At 46.5% G+C, this 20095-nt stretch overlaps 1 protein-coding gene across 6 annotated transcripts in view; it reads right to left on the bottom strand.

The window, feature by feature from the left end:
- The window catches only part of KANK2 (KN motif and ankyrin repeat domains 2), a 76029-nt gene that overhangs the window by 31353 nt on the left and 24581 nt on the right, over window positions 1-20095 (bottom strand). For all 6 annotated transcript variants that reach the window (XM_080988074.1, XM_080988071.1, XM_080988072.1 and 3 more), the window contains one exon: window positions 11153-11272. The gene's annotated coding sequence lies outside the window, so the exon portion shown is untranslated. The remainder of the gene's footprint in view (window positions 1-11152; window positions 11273-20095) is intronic.

The raw sequence follows: 20095 nt of genomic DNA, 5'->3' as shown, positions 1-20095 counted from the left end.
CCCTTGCACCCTTGGGTAAAGACGGCCCTGTCTATGATTCTACTATTCAGGAAACCTACAAGCGGGACATGTGCAACAGCACTCTCCTGCTCACCATCCCCAACCAAGTGAGGTACATGATGTTAGATGTCAGAAACAGTACATACAGCCATTGCGACTAGCAGTTCCCGACAGTCTTATCCTCTGTGAATTTGTTTAATCCCCCATTGAAGCCATTCAGGTTGTGGTAGTACATTCCATAGAAATTTCCATAGAAATGCAAACTGACACAAAGTTCACCCAGGGCCTCACACATTTTGCACAGCACCGCACACTGAAGCATTTGTGAAAAGCACTCCAATGGACCCAAACTTCCATGTACAGTGGTACCTTGAGTTAAGAACTTAATTCGTTCCGGAGGTCTGTTCTTAGCCTGAAACTGTTCTTAACCTGAAGCACCACTTTAGCTAATGGGGTCTCCCGCTGCTGCCGCCATGCGATTTCTGTTCTCATCCTGAAGCAAAGTTCTTAACCCGAGGTAATATTTCTGGGTTAGTTGAGTCTGTAACCTGAAGCGTATGTAACCTGAGGTACCACTGTATACCTGTGTGAATAAGTACTTCCTTCTGTTTCCCAAGATTCAGTTTCGTTGGATGGCTCCAGATTATAGTATTATGAAAGAGTGAGTTTTCCCCATCCACTTTCTCCACACGATGCATAAAACACTCTCTTGCCTCGCCTTGTTCATCTTGCTTTCTAAAGTGAAAAGCCCCCCAAAATGTTGCAAACTTTGCTCATAGGGGTGTCGCTCTGGTCATGCAGGTGGCCTTTTTCTGCACCTTTTCCAGCGATGCAATACTCTTTTTGAGAAGCGATGGCCAGAACTGTACATAGCACCCCAAGTGCGGTTTTGCAAATAATCTTAGGTGACAATGCGAAAGAACAACGATTCAGCCTATTGGTATCCACCAAAGTTTCTGAGCTACAAGAAGGAAGATTTGACTCAGTCATTAGAAAGGGATTCCTAGCTACAAAACAACAACAACAACGAGAGCTAAGAAGTTTTAGAAGGCAGGCATTATAGTCTCTTAGGGCTTCTCCAACTCTAAGGTGCAATACACATCATAGCCCCTTTCGTTTGCTAAGTCACTGTAGTGATTTTTTCCACATATGCAGGTCACACATACAATTCTATGAGTTGGAAGGGATCCAAGGGTCATCTAGTCCAACCCCCTGCAATACAGGAATCTCAACTAAAGCATCCCAGATAGATGTCCATCCAACCTGTCCTTAAAAACCTCCAAGGAAAGAGAGTCCACCACTGTCAGGTGATGGTGTGGTTGCTCGAGAGCAAACAGGCAAGACTCCAACCTGTCTTTTCCAGGCTTTATTATCTGTACAAACTATCTTACAGTGCAGAGCGTCACAAGTCCATGTCTGCTCAGTCACTAGCAGAATCTGGGAGTGGGCGGTCCTTATACCTTCCCCAGCATAACAGTTGTGTGACCCCCATCCTTCTCCTCCTCTCTCTGCGCGCAAACCTACTTCGCAACGTGGGAGCTGGCAAAGGGGGACTTGCCTCCCCTCCCCTTTGCTCAGGCTCGGTGTTGAGGCTCTCCCTAGCATCTTCTGAACCCTGCGCCCCTTCCCCACTGGAGGCGGGGCTTCCCTCCTCGCAAGAGGAAGAACTGCTTTGCAAGATCTTCGGAGGCTCCCTGTAACACAACTGCTCTTCCACCTCTCGCCTCTGAGCTGACGGCAGTTCCTGTTGGGATACTGCCAGGGAGACAAAGTCCATCATGACCCCCAAGCCGGCCTCCGGACAATTCATCGATCTCCCGTAGACACACAGTATCAACAATTAGCGACACGAGCTCCAGAAATAGCCTGCCATCATTCTCGAGCTCATGCACGCTCTATCAGCAGATAATGCACAGCAAAAGACGCACTCAGGAGAGCATTATTTACAAGTTTTATTCAGCGTTGATCAGAACAAAGAAAAACATGACTGCCAGCTTCAGTGTCTCTGACACAGAGAGAACGAAAGCATAGACACAACATAAACTTCCTGTGAACAGGAAATACGCAGACTCTGTGACTCACAAAGCCTGCCCCCTTTTAAGGTGGAACGGAAATATCCTAACAGTTCCCTGGCAACCACCTTCCAAGGCAGCCTGTTCCACTCTTAAACAGCTCTTACCGTCCTAAAATACATATTCTTTGGATGTGGTTTGCAGCATGTTTGCCAAAAAGCTTGGCCATGATTAATGCTGCCAAAGCAAAACCAGCAGGGATCAATACCTTTCTTGCAGGTGCAGGCCCCAGCCAGATCTCTCTCTCTCCATCCCCACCTCGGTCTCTCCCTCCCTCCAGATGCCACAGGGCCAGCCAACAGAACTGAGGGAGCTTGCCCAAGAAGACAGAACTGGGCCAAAAGAAAGAAAGCAAAGTCAAGTTTTGGGGCAGGAAGCTGAGCAGGAGCCGGTAGCCTCAAAGGTGAGTCTGGCACCAAGACACAGAAGGAGCTCAGGAAGCGGAAGCGGCAAGAAGAATATAAAATGGAAGAATGGTATGAAGAGGTGTGGGATGTAGCTATTAGTGATAAATTAACATGTGCCATTAAGGTAAGACAGGGAAATATGCAGGAGAAATGATTTTGAGGAGAAATGGAAGGTGTTTGTATAATGTGTACTGTTAAAATGGAAAGGGGTCAAACCATCGCAAGAGGTGTTTGAAATTTTTGGAGGTTTGATAGTTACAATGGCATGGTCTCAGTTGTGGGGTGCACATTTTTATTCTTATTTATTTATGATTATTACTTTTTAAAAAATGTATAAAGGAATGAATAAAAAGTGGGGTGCGGAGAGAAGGTGTTCGGAGAGACCAGCCATATCCTCCAGTATTTCTCTGATGAAAATAGGGAAATCCTATTCCATATTGAGGGACGCGGGTGGCGCTGTGGGTTAAACCACAGAGCCTAGGACTTGCCGATCAGAAGGTCGGCGGTTCGAATCCCCGCAACGGGGTGAGCTCCCGTTGCTCTGTCCCTGCTCCTGCCAACTTAGCAGTTTGAAAGCATGTCAAAGTGCAAGTAGATAAAGAGGTACCACTCCGGTGGGAAGGTAAACGGCGTTTCCGTGCGCTGCTCTGGTTCGCTTAGTCATGCTGGCCACATGATCCGGGAACTGTACGCCGGCTCCCTCAGCCAATAAAGCAAGATGAGCACCGCAACCCCAGAGTCGGGGTCCCTTACCTTCACCTTATTCCATATTAAAATAATTCTAATGTTATTATTTATGCCCCACCCATCTGTCTGCCTTGCAACACATATAAAAACATAATAAAATATTAAATATTAAAAAACCTATACAGGGCCACCTTCAGGTGTCTTCTAAAGGTTGTCTAGTTACTTATATACTTGGTTCGGGGGTTGCCTAACTCCATAACCTCTAACGTTTCTCTGATGAAAATAGGGACATCCTAAGGAAAAGTGGGATCAGAAAACGGGACGGCTTCTGTAAATCTGGGAGTGTCCCTGGAAAATAGGGACACTTGGAGGGTCTGGACCAGGGGTCAGCAAACTTTTTCAGCAGGGGGCCGGTCCACTGTCCCTCAGACCTTGAGGGGGGCTGGACTATATTTGGGGGGGGGGCGGGAATGAACGAATTCCTATGCCCCACAAATCACCCAGAGATTTATTTTAAATAAAAGGACACATTCTACTCATGTAAAAACACGCTGATTCCTGGACTGTCTGCGGGCCAGATTTAGAAGGCGATTGGGCTGGATCTGGCCCCCGGGCCTTAGTTTGCCTATCCATGGTCCGGCCCAATCGCCTTCTAAATCCGGCCCGCGGACAGTCCAGGAATCAGTATGTTTTTACATGAGTAGAATGTGTGCTTTAATTTAAAATGCACCTCTGGGTTATTTGTGGGGCATAGGAATTCGTTCTTTTTTTTCTTTTCTTCCAAAATATAGCCTAGCCTCCCACAAGGTCTGAGGGACAGTGGACCGGCCCCCTGCTGAAAAAGTTTGCTGACCCCTGGTCTGGACCATCTCCAGGCAAGAAACTTACACAGGGTCAAGACTGAATGGTGAACACACAATGAGGGAGGGGCAGCCCAAGGCCCACTAACTACAAAGGGAAGCAGCAGCAAATAGGGGATAAGCCCCTAACCCAACAGTCAAAAGGATGCCCAGTTGCAAGGCTGCATGCAGCTGGAGGTCTCTATTAACTGAATTTGTTAAATCTGCTTACTCAGATTTATCTAATATTCTGAAGACGGAAAAATGAAAATAGATTTAGTACACAAAGAGCCAGCTTTGCAAAAAAATCCACAATGCATCCAGAAGAGAGGAACCTCTCGCACCCGATCCCAGCAACAGGGCCTCCGCATCATGTTCCCTTTCCCAGAGGCCATGAGCAGAGATAGACAAAAGCAGCTGATTGGAGACAGGAAGGGTGGGTGGGCATCCTGACCCCAGGGGCTTCCTGCTCTACTAAAAAGTATAATCCATGATCAACAAGCATCCACTGGAAAAGGCAAACAAAGCTTTTAAAAATAGCAGCATGAGGCAGAGAGGAGGCTTTTGCTTTTGAGGCACAAAGACACTCAGAAGTTGCAGCTGAAAAGGGAAGGGCAGGCTTGGGGGACTGAGATCAGGGTTTGGAACAACAAAAATCCCACTAAAGTAGAGGATGAGGTTGACAATGGATTTGGCCATTGCATGTGACCGTTCCATGCCCTCTCCCGGGAGAGTCTGGTGGACAATGGCCTTGCATGTCAGATACTGAGCAGCAGTGGAAGAACCATCAGTGGAGAGTTGTCAGAAGAGTTATGCTCCTCACAAATGGATCCGCTACTGTAAAATCCCGTCCTACCAGATTTCCCTGCAATGTGTTTAACTGAATCGCTCCTTTGACAAGTCTAGATCCAGCCTTAGTAAACGGAGAACCTTCAACAGAAAGAGACTAGGTCCAGGTTCTCCACTCCTGCATGGTAGGTCACTCACTACATACATATACCCTCCGACATTTCTCCAATGAAAACAGGGACGTCCTAAGGAAAAGCGGGAGATCCCGGGATTAAATCAGAAACTGGGGCGGCTTCTGTAAATCCGGGACTGTCCCTAGAAAATAGGGACACCTGCAGGGTGTGCATTTATACAGTTTCCTGCATGTTGAAATTTAGCATATCATGGGAAGGCCAAGACATAACTCTTCTCCCAACAACTTTTCTATATGGAAGTGTGTGTGTGTGTGTGTGTGTGTGTGTGTGCGCGCGCGCGCATGCACATGACAAAGAGAGAGAGAGAGAGAGAACACACATTCTTTTGCAGTCTGAAGTGGTACAGCACAAGCACATGTTTGCCACAGTGAAATTCAGAAAACAGGCTACCAGAAAGTTTAATGGTGGAGTGTTGCGGGAGCCGAGGAGGGAACTTGGGATTGTGCCTAAAATCTCAAGTGATGCGGCACTTAAAATTCAGAGTGGCAGCCACCAGTTGTGGCTCTCTCACTTGGGGCTAGTTTACAAAGAGGGAAGGAATACACATGTCAAAGGGATAGGATTTCAATGCAACCCAAATAGTGGAATGAACAGCAAGAGACACCCCTCGGAAAAGCTCCCTTCCATTTGCAACACAGGCTGAATGGGAGGCATGCTAACCCCACTTTGAAAATACATTTGGGTGTAGCTTATCTTGGTTGTGGGTGCACTGAATGAGTTTAAACGCCAGAGGTCCAGCTCCAAAACGCGCCCACACCCTTCTTGGGAAGGAAAGGAAACAAAAGCTTGGAAAACCCCCTGAAGGCTTGGAACTGGAGACAAAGTGCACCGTTGTTCAAACGGTCAAATTAGATTTTTGTTAAGTTGGGAAACATTGGCCCAAGGAAGGACGAGGGCCACTTTTAGAAAATGGGCAATGCTGGCATAAGGCATTGTCCCAGCTCCACTCCCCCTGGTCCTCCTGCAGTGAATGCTGTGTAGTCTCTACGTATTGCATCCCAGCATCCTCTTCCAATTCATTAAAAAAATATTGAGAGAAATAAACAACATGTAAGTAAAGTAAAGGTAAAGGGACCCCTGACCATTAGGTCCAGTCGTGGCCAACTCTGGAGCTGGGGTGCTCATCTCACTTTATTGGCCGAGGGAGCCGGCGTACAGCTTCCGGGAGGTCATGTGGCTAGCATGACTAAGCCGCTTCTGGCGAACCAGAGCAGCGCATGGAAACGCCGGTTACCTTCCCACCTATTTATCTACTTGCACTTTGACGTGCTTTTGAACTGCTAGGTTGGCAGGAGCAGGGACCGAGCAACAGGAGCTCACCCTGTCGCGGGGATTTGAACCACCGACCTTCTGAACGGCAAGTCCTAGGCTCTGTGGTTTAACCCATAGCGCCACCCGCGTCCCAACATGTAAGTAATATACGAAAAAATAAAGTAAGAGTGATATATAATAATATATATAATAATATAATATATAGATATAAATAAAATAAGAGTGAGATATAACTAATCCACAATGTGTTTTCATTTTTAGGCATGCCCTACGTAGCAAGCATACACCCTTATTGGCATTTTTAGGTAGTCTAGGGCATACCGTACTTATTGGATCAAGTGGCTGACTGGATTTATTTATTATTTATTAAACTTATATCCCACCTTCCCTCCAAGGTGTTGTACATGGTTCTCTCTCTCCCCCCCCCCCACCCTCCGCACATTCCATTTTATCCTCAAAACAGCCCTGTGAGGAAGGCTAGGCTGAAAGACTGTGACTTTCCCAAGGTCACCCAGTGAGCTTCGTGCTCAAGTGGGGATTTGAACCTTGATCTCCCAGGTCCTAGTCTGGCACTCTGACCACTAGGCCACACTGGCTCTTGTGCAATCCTGGCAATGAGCTCACCATCGCAGTTGTCTTACGAGGAACTGCCGGTCAATGGAGAAGAGTCCATGGGGCGCTGGGGGTGGCAGGTGGGGGTTAAGAGAAAGAACTTAGCTGTTAAAGTATGTGGACAAAGGCATGCGAGAGAGGAGATGAAATGCGGGGAGTGCCCTTTATTTACTTATACACTGCTTTTCAATGACCTTCTCCAAAGCAGCTTACAAAAACAACTCATCTGTACGGCTAGAAGCAATAATGATGGTTCTCAGCAGTTAACGTGGGAATGGGGAGGGGGGGCTTGCAGCCCCCAAGTATCGATGACCCCCAGCGTTCCCTATCCCTGCAAAAGAGGGATTCAATCACAGCCACAGAATGAAGTCAGCTTCAACCAGAAAAAAACCAAAACTGTCTTCTGCCAGAAAGAAATAATGGGCAGCACCAGCCAAGTCCCCATGGGGAGAGCTTTTCTGGGGCAGAGGTGCCACAACTGAAAAGGCCCCCCACTCTCCTAGTAGCCACCTCCTTGACCCGAAGAAGGGCCTCCGAACACACAGACAGGTCCATGTGGAAGAAGGCTTCACTTCAGGCACCCAAGTTCAAAGCTTCCCAGGACCTTAAAAGGGTAACCAGCAACCAGCAGTTTGAACTGAATTTGGAAATGCACCAGCAGTCAGCGAAACTGCTGTAAAACTAGTGAGATATATTTCATTGGCTGGGCCTAGCAAAGTTGGACACGGTCCATCATCTGAGCAGTGTTCAAAGGAAGCCCCACATCCAAAGGATTGCAGTAGGGCCCCCTTCACAACTGATGTGGTTTGCATGTGTTTTGTTCTTAGACTTTTGCATCCATGCTTAAAAGCTGTTTTTATGTGGTTTTATTTTTAGTTACTTTGCGAAACCTGAGCAGCTCAATACCTCAAAACCTAAGGTCTAGCAAACTCTTTTTTTAAATGGACAAAAAACACACTGGCCAAACATTGTCAACACACCCATCTACTGCAATAATTAATAAATATTTGCAATGCACCATCCGCATGCTAGGTGCTGTTCAAAAGCATCACGTTGATAGACTAATCCAGTCTGCTTGATTTCTGCATCAAAACTCTGAGTTTCTCCATAGCTTATTAGTTCAACCCACCCTTTTCCATGCCGTTATCAGGTGCAGTATGAAGCCTGCAAATCGGACAAATGGACAATGGCTAGCTTACCCAGATGCTAGCATAAGAGTCAGTGGGCTGATAAGGACAGAGCAAGTTCAAGAGGAGCTGGCAAGAGAGGAAAGAAGCAGTGAGTTCTCATTTTCAGGGTGGGCAAGCTTGTGGCAGCATCTGAAAGGAGCAGAGTAAGTTGAGCATCGCTCCTTCAAGAGACAGGCAGAGCAACTCTGGCCCTTTCCCCCTATATGGAAGCAATTTTCTCCAAAAATAAACAATTTTGCAGGCTGCTACATGAGAACTTCCTCCTGCTGACAAAGAAATCTTGGCAATGATGGGGGAGGAGCGGAGGATGAAACACCAACCCAGTGGGAGAGCAAGGAAGTTCGGTTTCAGCAGCCAGGCTTTTTTCCTAGAGCAGGAAGCTGGGGAGAGTTGGGGGGGGGGGACATGCAGGGAAGCAAAGCGTTTGCAAGCAGAGTAGAGCTGAAGCAGCAAAAGTCAAACTTGGGAAAGTGGAAATAGGACTTCTCTTCTGGGGTCAGAAGGAGAGGGAGGGCTGGGCTGTGTGTGTGAGTGAGTGAGTGATCATAAAATCATTGCTTCCGAGGGTCAGTGATAGGAGGCTTTGAAATCTGGTACAAGCAGAACTTGCAAAAATAAAAATAAAAAATCAGCACCCCAAAACCACATACCTAGAGGGCTGCTTGAACCTCCTGTCATGGGAGCAAACTGCTACCCAAATAGCCCTAAATAGATCTGAGTGGTGGCATGCCACAGGCAAGTATGCCTCTGAACACTAGTTGCTAGGAATCACATGTGGAAAGAGTACAGTGGTACCTTGGGTTAAGAACTTAATTCGTTCTGGAGGTGTGTTCTTAACCTGAAACTGTTCTTAACCTGAAGCACCACTTTAGCTAATGGGGCCTCCCGCTGCTGCCGCCATGCAATTTCTGTTCTCCTCCTGAAGCAAAGTTCTTAACCTGAGGTACTATTTCTGGGTTAGTGGAGTCTGTAACCTAAAGCGTCTGTAACCTGAAGCGTCTGTAACCCGAGGTACCACTTTAATGTTGAACCCAGGCCCTGCTTGTGGCCTTCCTATGGAAATCTGTTTGGCTGTTGTGAGAACCATAAGCTGAACTAGATGGGCCACTGGCCTGATACAGCAGGATCTTATATTCTCATAAGTTTATGCCTTCTAAAACACAAACTAAGCATCAGTTCAGGCAGAAAGCAAGCCGCATTCACGTGCTCAAACTACTCAAAGCCAGTCTCCATCAGAGGTCTTTACAGTACCTCTCACTTGATAACAAATCTGCTCACTTTTCAGGTTCTTTCCTTTTCAGTGGAGAAGGTGCCACAACTCTGCAAAGGGGCTTAGCTGGAGATAGCATTCGTCTACAACAGCTCCCACACCAATTGTGATTTTCCGAGAACCTGCCTCCAACAGAACTCATTGCTGAATTCTGAAACTGAACATTTGTTCCTACCACCCCCATTTTCCTACCAACCTTATAGAAGCCAGAATGACAATCATCTCTCACAGAGCAAAAACAAATGCCAAATGTTCATTTCCATGTAGATACATAAACTCCATGACCTCCGCACAGGACTGGAAAAAGGGTCATTCCACTCTACTGGCAGAAAGACATCAGCCATCTTTCTGGCCGATGTTTCTTGATCTTCCTCAAATTTCTCTGCTGGTTGGGAGCCAGTTTCATCACTGGCCGTCTCGACAGCTTTAACAAAATCACTCTCCTCGCCACTTGCAGCTTCAACCACAATGCATTACTGGCAACCTGCTAGTGGTGCAGCAATAAAACTGCTAGCACATTTGCAAAGCTAAGCAGTATCTGGTAATGGTTGTCCACCTTGAGGAGCCTCACCAAGAGGGCAATCTATCTATACACACACACACACATATATATACAGTATATCAGTTCTGCTTTATGAAGCAGGGACAGGACCTGAACTCATCACAGTGGAATTAAGCTGAAATTAGCCAGGAGGTGGATGCTGAGCCAACCTCCTTTCAACAGCCCCAACTCAAGCACCTCCAGCCACTTAGGATATCACTGCCACCAGACAGAAAAGGAGTGAGCTACAGCCACCTTATTGCTCCCAGGAATCCCTCCCAGCAGGCCAGACAGTAACGTTCATGCATTGTCCTTGGGAACAGAAATAGGTCTAGGAGATTTAGGTGCAGGGCTTGCTAATCCACAGCAACTTTTCCTCCGCTCTTTCTCAGCACAGTCCATGCTTTAAAGCTCCATGTCCAAGTGCCTTTATTTTTGCCCTAAAGCAGGGGTCTGCAACCTTTAAGACAAAAAGAGCCACTTGGACCCATTTCCGAAGGAAAAAAACTGGCAGCCGCAAAACTCATCATTATAAAAATAACTTTTTTGTCACTTTTTTAAATTATTTCTTTGTTTGACCCCTCAGAATTACTCCTCCTCATAGAAATAAACGTTAAATTAACAAGTTACCTTTTTGTGTGTGTGTGTTCTTCACTCCCCTTCAAAACAGTGACCAGCGTACATGCCCCCTTTCAATGCAGTGACCAGCGTACATGCCCCTTACAATGTAGCGGGCGGGCGGGAAGGTGACGTCGGGACGGTGCGTGACTGACGCACGCACCACCCCCATGCGACGTCACAGCCAGTACAGCGCCCGCCACAGTGGGGAGTGTCGGGGCGCACAATGCGCCTCCTTCCCTTGCTAGTATCCGCCCCGGAGCCGCGGCAGAGGTGTAAAAGAGCCACATGCGGCTCCGGAGCCGCGGGTTGCAGACCCCTGCCCTAAAGCTTTCCCCATGAAGACCTACTCTTTAAAGCTGAATTGGAGCAAACGTCAACCCTGCGGAAAACCTGAATCGATGTTTGCTTTGATTGAGCAACCAAGAGTGGGTTTCCAAGGGGAAAGCTCCAGGGCAAAAATAAAAAAAATAAAACCACGTATAGAGATGGAGCAGGGCAAAAGGTCAGTGTGGCTAAGTCCATGGTCACTGGGTTTGTAGTGGCAGCATTGTGAAGGATCTGGCAGCATTGTGAAGTAGCAAAAGGGCTAGCAATCTGCAATTCCTAACATTGCAGAAGAAGTCCTGGTTGTTGTGCGCATCGAAAAGGTTTCTCTCACCTCAATCAGTGCCTCTCCCGTCTCTCTCTCTGCAGCCTGGAGATAAGGCAGCATGCCGATTCCACAAGTATGCCCCTCTCTTGTCCTTCTCTAGCCAGCAGTCCCCGTGTATCACTGTCCCTTGAAAAGAAAATAGGAAAAGGTCATTTCCTCACCTGCAGCTGGTCCAGAGAACTCAAGAGAATAAGGAGGGTGAACCTGGGGCCCTCCAGATGTTGCAGGACTTTAAGTCCCATCATCCCTGAACACTGGCTGTGACTGATGGGAGCTGGAGTCTAACAACATCTCCTGAAGGTCAGTATTCCAAGACAGCAACATTCACCCAATCCTGTAAAAGATCATTTTCCTCTGCCAGTTCGGGCAGAAAGAACATGTCCCCAAACCCTGATCATTCAGCATCCGTTGCTTTAGTGCTGCCTCTGACTAATCCCTGGACTTTAGCTGATGCTTTCTTAAAAGCCCCAAACCTCAAGGATTCTTGAAACCTCAAGCATATTTCTGCCATCCGCCAGCCATCTGGAACTCAGGCCTGCTGCTGTTGCTCCCATCAAATTGCTGCACGACTCAGCCTGTCTGGTTTTCATTTCTTGTAACATGGCATTGACAGCATAGAAAGCTTTGATTCTGCTCTGCCACCCAGCCCCAAGGAAGGAACCACAGAGGTCTTCCAAGGAGGAGGTCAGGAATCTGGGATTCATACTCTCTCTCTCTTTTTTTAAAAATGATATTTATTAAAATTTCAGAGAAAAAAAGAATTACAGAAAAACAAAAAGTAAAAATACAAAAAAAATACAAAATACAGAATAAAAGAATAAAAGACACTTAAAAAGAGAAAAAAGAAAAATGGGTCAATCTTTCCATAGCTTACATTCATATCCTTGTTTCCCTGACCTCCTCATACCTCCCTACTTCATACTCTCTACTTGTAGACACAGCATGGGCTTTGTGTGCAAATTTTGATTGGAACAAAGAAGTTGATCTCGTGTCCAGGAGGCGTCAGTATTTTACCTCTTAGTAAAGCCAGGATTACTTGTGGCTGAGCGTAGAAAAATGCATCAACACACATGGGGTCAACTGGACCATTGTCATTGTTCATATGAAAGCCGTAACACTTGAATGTGCGGCTGTGAGTTTCAAAATGCATCTAAAGAAGACTTTGCCCCCCAGATGTTTAGGACTGCAACTTCCATCAGCTTCCGCCAGTGTTTCCAATGGGAATTGACATTCAACATCTGGAGGGCACCAGGTTGCTGATTTAAAGGAGAATTCCCAAACCTGAGAAAGGCTATCAAAAGGCCTTCAGATCACTAGACATTGTCCAGATCTTTAACTAAGACCAACAACAGAACCACATGATGCAAAAATGAAGCACATGCTAGCTTTTAAATTGTCACCTCACATAGTTTCCTGACTTGGAGCAGCATTTTTAACTTTGATGACTGTCCTACTTGGTGGGACGATCTACTTGGCTCTCAACATGGACCATGTGGTCAGTCCTGATTCAGTCACATCGAGCAAGAGCAAAGGGCTAAAGTTCATTCAGTGACAACAGGGAGCCAGAGACTAAGAACTCATTGTAAGCAAGACAGGACAGAGTTTGGAAGCCCCAAGCCACCAATTGTCCAACATCAATAGGAAGCCAGGAAGACCTCTCTGGTTCCACGCATCCCCTGTGTAGCCAGAGGCCCAAACATGACCTGATGCTGGATCCAGGCTTGCAACATTGGCTGACAATACTTCCCCACCTGCTTTGATATCTAACCTCCTAACTTGCAAGAGTCCAAAACAAAAGCCATCTCCAGCTGTTTTTCACCCTCAGGTGAGCACTAAGCCCTGGAGTGACCCAAGCAGTCACTCAGGAAGACAATATTGTTCAGCCTGCCAAAAAATCGGATGGGTGAGTCAAGACATGTTGCCCTGTGGATAGAATTCCTTAGCACCATTGTAGAGAGTGCATGCTTTGCATGCAGAATGGCCCAGGTTCAATGCCCAGTTAGATAACCTCAGGAAGCATATGCTGGGGAAAAGAGACCTTGGAGACTGGCTGTCAAGTCAGAGAAGGTAATATTGAGCTAGATCAGGGATGGGAAACTTGTGTCCCTCTTGATGTTGTCAGCTCTCATCAGCCCAAGGCAGCATGGTCAATGCTCAGGTATTATAAACGGTGTGGTAGTCTAGAAGGCTACCAGTTCCACATCCTTGGGTGAGATGAATACAGTCTCAGGATAAGCACAGTTGGTTTACCCCAAGCTCTCTTGCACTAGAATTTAAGATACTGGTGTGTATCTCTTTGATTCTGCAGTCACCTGGGGCAACAGGTGTGACTGTGGAGTGACTGTGAACAAATTTTAGGCTGCTTCACAGTAAACCCCCCCCCAAACCATATGGGGCTGAACAGGTTTTTTTTAAAAAAAGCTGTATTTAGTTACATTTTCCTCTCAAAATTAGATTACTGAGTTAATCTTGAACACTGCAGAATTTAAAAGAATAAGATTAATTAGCTGAACAGATTCACATCTGCTTATACAACACGTTTAATTAGACTGATGAACAGTGATTTATCTTTCTGATAATCTTTAAATTAAATTCCATGTATCAAGTTGACTATTAATTTATTGCTGCTAATGCTATACCATGGTCAGTGGTAATGATTTTATTATGAAATGGGATGAACATCCGTTATTAGCTTCCAAGCATCACTGCTTAGCCAAAAAGAAAAACGTAGAGCAGTATCTTGGTGGGTGGGGGTGATATTTCGGAACTCAGAGAATGTCAGCAGTTCAAAATCTGAAAGGATGTCGGTACTGCACAACCACAGAGAAAACAGAATCCAACTAAACTGTCTGCTGTAGAAGTGCCATTAAGAGGCAAGTCAAGGCAAATTACATTGGATAAACTAAGCCCAGCTGCTTTTGCTAGAACCAAGGGGCTGCAAGGGTTTTGGAGATCACGAACATCTTCCATGCAAGCCACAGCCCTGAAGACTGAGTAGTCAAGAGTGGGGAAACATCCAATGAAGTCTGTGTTGTGGGGGAGCCCCAGGAAACACAACACATTAGTCCCTGAGCATGAGCGAAACTTCATTCCCATGGCTTTTAAGGACTGCTGTCTCCTGTCCCCTATGGGGAAGCAGCAGGCAGCAAGAATGATGCCTTCTGGCAGGGCATCATATTTGAAAATTCCATGTTCAGCGAATGTTCAGACACAGAACTTTAAGGTGTGGCCCTGTGCCCAGAGACATAGCAGAAAAGGAAGTCTGGATGAGCCCTTAGGCTATCTCTTCAGTTTATGGCTGGGGCAAAATTTGAGCTAGGAATTTGTTGATTCTTAATTGAGTGCAGGGACGCGGGTGGCGCTGTGGGTTAAACCAGAGAGCCTAGGGCTTGCCAATCAGAAGGTCGGCAGTTTGAATCCCTGCAACGGGGTGAGCTCCCATTGCTCGGTCCCTGCTCCTGCCAACCTAGCAGTTCGAAAGCACGTCAAAGTGCAAGTAGATAAATAGGTACCGCTCCAGCGGGAAGGTAAACGGCATTTCCGTGCGCTGCTCTGGTTCGCCAGAAGCGGCTTAGCCATGCTGGCCACATGACCCGGAAGCTGTACGCCGGCTCCCTCGGCCAATAAAGCGAGATGAGCACTGCAACCCCAGAGTCAGCCACGACTGGACCTAATGGTCAGGGGTCCCTTTACCTTTAATTTAGTGCAACCCCATATACATCAACTCAGAAACAAGTCTCACTGAGCCCAATGTGCTAACTACTTAAGCCAGTATAGGACAGCAGCCTCAGTCTCTTCCAGCGGAATTCAATAAGAGGTAAGTGGGGTATTTGTGCTGATATGAGGTCCACTCATGCAATGGGACTTCCCCCCCCCCCATGTTCCCCTAAAGCTGTTCTGGAGTTTTCCCCAACTCTCCAGAGCAGATTTAGGGGGGCTTGGAGAGAGGAGGGTGAGGAAGCCCTGTTGCATAAGTGGACCTCATTCTGTGCATGCAACAACTTAGTGGAATCCCACCCATAACACTGGAAAGAGTTCTCTTTTGAGCCCATGCTAGAAAGTAAAGATTATTTTACACCAAGAGTAATTGGGACCTTGCAGTTGTTGCTGGACTTCAGCTCCCATAATCTCTGACATTAACCATGCTGGCTGGGACTGATTAAAGCAATATCTGATGGCTCCGTGTTGGCACACCCAAGATTTACACCTTGACATAATTTTGTGTAGCTACAACATTGCTGGCCTTGACATCTCGGCTAGTTCTCAGATTTTGAGATGAGCCAGTCCCTAGTTGCTCCTTCCTAGGGCTGTTAAAGCCACAATATCTACATTCATATATAAATTATGGCATTGTTCCATATGCTGTATAAAGATAAATAGCAGGTGCATGCTACAGGTAGACAACAAAATATACATAAAGAATGAGCAAGTGTAACAATAATAAGCAAAGAAGGGAAAAAAGAACTAGTTCAATAGCACTGAATTTTCAGATGATTGAACTAAAGTTAATACTTGAATGACATTTATCTTTGCTGTTTGTTTGTACAAGTAAGTGTTCACAATATGCATACTTTTTACGGGTGTGCACCAACCACAAGATTCGACTTGTGTTTCTAACTTTGGGAAGCAGCCCAATCTTTCAGAACCATTCTGTGCCTTTAAAATTCAACTCATTATTGGGGGCCAAATCAGATCTGTTAAAAATGAAGGTCAGTCCCACCCCCTCCATTTACTGCAGTGGTGAACCTACACACACATTACAGAAATGAATAAAATTTGAGGGCACAGCAGTTCCTCCAGATTAAGGGGTTGCATTAAGCCTGCCAAATTGCAGGCACATAAAGAACCTTTAAAATTAATGGCGTATTGGGGTTTTGGAAGGAAGGAAGGAAGGAAGGAAGGAAAGAAAGAAAGAAAGAAAGAAAGAAAGAAAGAAAGAAAGAAAAGTTCTCTTTTATTTTATGCCAGAATTGGATGCAATTTGCAAGCATGATAAACCCTTATGAGGGAATGAAGTCTGCCAAATTTCAGAATGATAGCAGCAAAGAAGACGGAAAGGAAAGGAAAGGAAAGGAAAGGAGGAAAGGAAAGGAAGAATTATGGCTGCAGGGATTCTATTTTATCATTTTGGGGTGGGTACAACAGAAATCATGGAGATGATGGAAGCAAAAAGAGCATGGAAGAAAATGTCAGTCCCTCTCATGGACTCTGCTAGTGGTTGATTAAAAACAAAGTTCCCAGAGTGCACTGGAGAATTAGTAAGTCCCTGATCTAACTCAAGATGCCTTGTTAACAGCACAATCCAACTGAATTATGAAAACTGCCCCTCTATGTGCCCCATAATTTGAAAAGTACATAGGGCCGACACACATTCCTAATAAATATTAATATTGATATTACAAAAGTTAGTGCGAACTTGTCACATGGAACATGGGATATGTTCATTCAAGCGTCTAGCGTTTTAAAAATAAAAATCCGAGCAAGTTTAGGCCTTTAGAAGTATTAACCCCTTCCTTCAATTAAAAAAAAACACAATTCTACAAGCTAAGTCTAGCTACGCTACTGTTCTGTGCCTTTCCCCCCAACTCCTCCTCCCAGCTCATTTCAGAGAGAAAGCAAGAAAGTCTCTCTTCTTCACAAAGCTGAACAAAGCAACTTAAAACTGCCTTCCAAAAACCCTCGTGAAAAGAAAACTGAAACAATTTTACCACAACAGCAAAACCTGCAGCCATTTGAAACCCCACTGGGGAAAGAAAGCCCAAGCCCGAACTTTAAAGCAGAGGGCCAGCTGTTTTATTTATTATTATAAGAAAAAGGGATGGGGGATTGGATTGTTTCACCTGGTAAGCTTTCTGTGATATTGAACAAAGACAAAAGCACAGTACAAGACAAAACCATATTGTAGGGTGTTCAAAGCAGTTGGAACATTGTCTTTTGCAGACAAGAATAAAAGCAACGGCAAGACCCACGTATGAAATACATGCAAAACAACCAAAAAGATGCAACAGAGATTCTCCGGGGATTTGCATCACAGTGTCTGACAAGAAAGTCGCGACTTTGACAAAAGTATTCCCAGGATTTACGAACATACATAATACAAAGCTTTGGCTCAGTGAGTCTGGATCAGGGGTAGGCAACCTAAGGCCCGGGGGCCGGATGCGGCCCAAACACCTTCTCAATCCGGCCCGCGGATGGTCCAGGAATCAGCGTGTTTTTACATGAGTAGAATGGGTCCTTTTATTTAAAACGCATCTCTAGGTTATTTGTGGGGCCTGCCTGGTGTTTTTACATGAGTAGAATGTGTGTTTTTATTTAAAATGTGTCTCTGGGTTATTTGTGGGGCCTAGGAATTCATTCATTTTGTTCCCCCAAAATATAATCTGGCCCACCACATGGTCTGAGGGATGGTGGACCAGCCCACGGCTGAAAAAGGTTGCTGACCCCTGGTCTGGATAACTCAGCTGGTTAGAGGGCTCTATTGATAGGTGTTGTCTGCAGTTCAGTTACCCCAACTAGACTTGTGTAAGCATGCACTGCACAAATGGGGGCTGTAACTGAATTTCAGTGTGCTGCAGCGAACGTCGGTGCAAAGCCATACCCTCCATCATTTTAGGAGGGCAATTCGGGGGGAACCCCCATCACCACCCCACTGACCCTGTCACTTGCCCCCTCCCTGCCGCTGATCCCTTCCTCGTCCACCCCGCCCCTCCCTCCACAACCTCCTACCTTTGTCCAGTCCTCCTCCTCTGCAGCCTCAGGGGTATGTTGGAAGACACCCCATGGACTGCAGCGGCCTACTGGAAGTTCACCCCGGCCTCAGCTGTGTACAGAGACACAGAACCGGCCGGACGTGCCTCTTCCCCTACTCCTCCAGCACTGCAGACAAACTTTTGGTACTGCCATGGAGGAAGGAAGAAGAGGAGGTCAAGGTAAGTTTTCCTTCCATTTATTTTGATCCTGCACTCTGGTGTGAGCCAACTGACTGATGCCACAGCATGGAACCAGAAAGCCCCCGTCTTTGGGTCCCTTGCTCTGGCGCAACAGCCACAGGGGAACAAAATTGGGGCATTTAGGATCAGAATTGGCTTCTGTTAATTTGGGGTGTCCCGGTTAAATTGGGACACTTGGGGGTTATGCAATGTGAAGGTACCTGGACCTGCCAGGTGCATAGCTGTCAATGTTTCCCTTTTTTTAAGGGAAATTCCCTTATTCCAAATAGGATTCCTTGCAAGAAAAGGGAAAAGCTGACAGCTATGGCCAGGTGAAGCACCGCAGAGGGTTGCTGTCCTTCTAAGTGCTCTAAAAATGAGGATAAAATCTACAAATAGTTCCTTCTTGGCACTGCACAGCATACCGACCTCATGTTCTTGGTACGGTCAAATCTAGCAATTCCTGCAGTCTGTCAAAGGTATTTCTAATGACAGGAATATCAAGAATCCACCACGGTATCTCGCCTAGTGTGGGGGAGGCAGCGGTCACACCATCACCCCCTATTCCCCCCCAACCTCCAGCCCAGCCTCCCATATGCCTCCAATATAAATAGACAAGGGTGGGAGGAGAAGGAAGCGGCTGGTGGGAGAGAAAGCCACGAACTACAGTCTTGGTGACCTTTGGCTTTCCGACTTGGAGCTATAGACAACACTTTTGGCAATGTGCCTCCCTGGCTGTCCTCCAGCTGCATCCCTATTCCCCTAGGAGGAGGAGGAGGGATGTCTTCTTCGCCAGGGCCTCGCATCCAGGGCCTCCGAGGGTCGGCAGCTTCAACTGCCACGGCTCAGGGCTATTCTTAGCATCCGAAACGCTAGCGTGGAAAGGAGCCAGAAAGTTTGCAGTACAAAGGCCTGCTTGTCCGAGGAAGAGATGAAAAACAGCCTCCAAAAGCCTGGAGTTTAAGGAGGGATGGGAGAGGTTTGGCCCAGGGTGAAGGGGCGGGAAGAGAAGAGCTTCTGGAAGAAAAACAGAAGAAGAAACACAAGGGAAGGGGAGAAAACCAAGAAAAACAAACCCTTCTCAGCAGACGCAAGAGTAGCCACACCCCAAAAGCAACCAGAATTCCAGCAAAGAATCTTATTCCTCTGGTCCTTGCCTGTGAGTCACTCTTGGCTCCTCCCTAGGAATAAAACTTGCCCAGAGGCCTGGAAAAAAAGGACTGCTTTGCAAGGGTCATGCGGCCCCAAGCCACATGGGAATGCTGAAAGCTGGGTAGGGCCCCTTGCCTTGCTAAAATCACAAGAACCAGGAGTCCAGGGACTGAACCAAATAAAGTTGCCATGTGGTCGGTTTCAAAACAGGCCCAGCTGCCCATCACTGTCAATCCTCACTCCCAATCTGTTCACTCCCAATCACTGGGCAGTTTTAATTTCTGCTTGTGTCAGTCTTCAGAACTCCACGCAGCTAGTTCATAAAGCTGTTCGTTGCATGGAGGTCTGCAGCCTTTCCTGTGGGAGCAAAAATGCAGAATGAGCGTAAACGCATAGTCAGAGGGCAGAGGCATTGCCATTACCTGCATGGTGGCAAAACAATTTTAATTGCAGGGAAATGCAGAGTTAATATACAAGTGGTACCTTGGTTGTTGAATGGCTTGGCTCCCAAACAAATCGGCTCCCGAATGTGGCAAACCCGGAAGTAAGTGTTCCAGTTTGCGAATGTTTTTTGGAAGATGGATGTCCGACGTGGCCTCCGCAGCTTCCAATTGAGTGTAGGAAGCTCCTGCAGCCAATTGGAAGCCACGCCTAGGTTGTCAAACGGTTCCAGGAGTCGAATGGACTCCTGGAAGGGATTAAGTTCGACAACCAAGGTACCACTGTAATTCCAGCTGTCAACTGCCAACTTGGCAAAATATATTTACTACATTGGGGGTGGTGATATTGGGGTTTCCCCCCTTAAGTAACCTCTAGAGGGGTTTTTTCAACACCTGGAATGGGAGACGGTGGGCAGGCCAGAAGAACA

The sequence above is a fragment of the Podarcis pityusensis genome (genome assembly GCF_964106645.2).
Source record: "Podarcis pityusensis genome assembly, chromosome: 17".
Lineage (NCBI taxonomy): Eukaryota > Metazoa > Chordata > Lepidosauria > Squamata > Lacertidae > Podarcis > Podarcis pityusensis.
This window is presented reverse-complemented; position numbering and strand designations above follow the sequence as displayed.